The sequence below is a fragment of the Phalaenopsis equestris genome, unplaced genomic scaffold (genome assembly GCF_001263595.1).
Source record: "Phalaenopsis equestris unplaced genomic scaffold, ASM126359v1 Scaffold000002, whole genome shotgun sequence".
Classification (NCBI taxonomy): Eukaryota; Viridiplantae; Streptophyta; class Magnoliopsida; order Asparagales; family Orchidaceae; genus Phalaenopsis; species Phalaenopsis equestris.
This window is the reverse complement of record NW_018164444.1, coordinates 58,294,566-58,295,945: the sequence shown is the minus strand read 5'-3', so window position 1 is coordinate 58,295,945 and position 1,380 is coordinate 58,294,566. Positions and strand designations below refer to the sequence as shown.

Sequence of the window (1,380 nt, the reverse complement as noted above, 5' to 3'; positions counted from 1 at the left end):
CAGCTTATGCGTTTTCAAAACGCATAAAACAGCGTTTTCACCCCGCACCTATCTAGGTGCGGTGGGAGCTTATTGACAACGGTCTGATTTTTTTAAAAAAATAAAAATTTGTAATAATAACTACACCTAGCTTATCAACACATTATTCAATAAGCTACAGCTGCCCCAAACAGACCCTAAATTTTCATTTTTATAGATATGCTATCTTATCATTGCATTAAAATGCTTATTTCACTTTTTAAAAGTCAAAATAGTGATTTTTTTGTTTGATATGAAAATTTTGGGTGGTATGAATGTAAAAATCAAAGTTGAACAATTATGAGAAATTAGTTTTGTTTTAATCTAAAATTATTAACAAATCAAATAAAAGTTGAGATGGCCGAGTTGGTCTAAGGCGCCAGATTAAGGTTCTGGTCCGAAAGGGCGTGGGTTCAAATCCCACTCTCAACATGTAAATATTTTTTTGCAATTTGGTCAGTAAACCGTAGTGTGGGAGCCTGACGTCATAATTAGTTTCATTAATTTCTACTTAATGCCCTTATAAATGAAAATTATGAAATAAATTAACTTGAAATTTGTTTCTACCAAAGCGTATATTTGTCTTAGAAAGTAGGTATGAAACTAAAAAATCACAATTTTTACATATTTGCTACTTAAATATTTGGATGGTATAATTGTAAAAGGTAAAATTTAGGTGTTAGATGTGTAAATACATAAAAAATGGTTGGTATGTATGTAAATGCCTCTAAAAGTATTAAATAACTAATAAAAATAAAATTATATGTACATATTTAGGAACATTGACTTACCTTTTAATTATCGTAGTAAAAAAAAATTATATATTGAATCCTTTAAGATGTAGGGTCTCATATTGTTTGTGAGCATACAATCCCATAAAAGATCTTGTGTTTAAGGATCCCTGAGTTGTAGGATTAGAGAGATAATGGAGATAGAGAAAATTAATAAAATAACTGAAGTAATATATCTTGTACAATATGTCTCATTTCTCTTCTTACCTTCCATTTTATTCATAAATGAGAAAATTAATAAAATAATTGAAGTTGTACATATTGTACTGTATGTTAGTTTTCTCAAGTGACTTGATAAAAGACTGTGATGTAGATGTCAGGTATTACCATTTGGTATCAAATATTGATGGTGTGTTGGTCATCCCTAATACCTGGGTAAAAGAAATGAGTTTTGAAAGTTGGGTGACATCTTTAATAAGTGATTGATGGATGTTATTATTTGTCATGATGGCTGAGCTGATCAATGAGATCATTTGGTTTACGAGATTCTTGCTTACATTTTAGACACACATGGATATATATATATATATATATATATGATGAGTTGCAAGCGGCTCTGCGCTCCCTCTCG

At 30.0% G+C, this 1,380-nt stretch overlaps 1 non-coding gene across 1 annotated transcript; it reads left to right on the top strand.

Annotated features, from left to right (window-relative positions):
• The first annotated feature begins 369 nt into the window (after positions 1-369).
• TRNAL-AAG lies at positions 370-450 on the top strand. Its single transcript has one exon. It is a non-coding gene; the product is annotated as a tRNA-Leu (tRNA).
• The last annotated feature ends 930 nt before the right edge of the window (positions 451-1,380 follow it).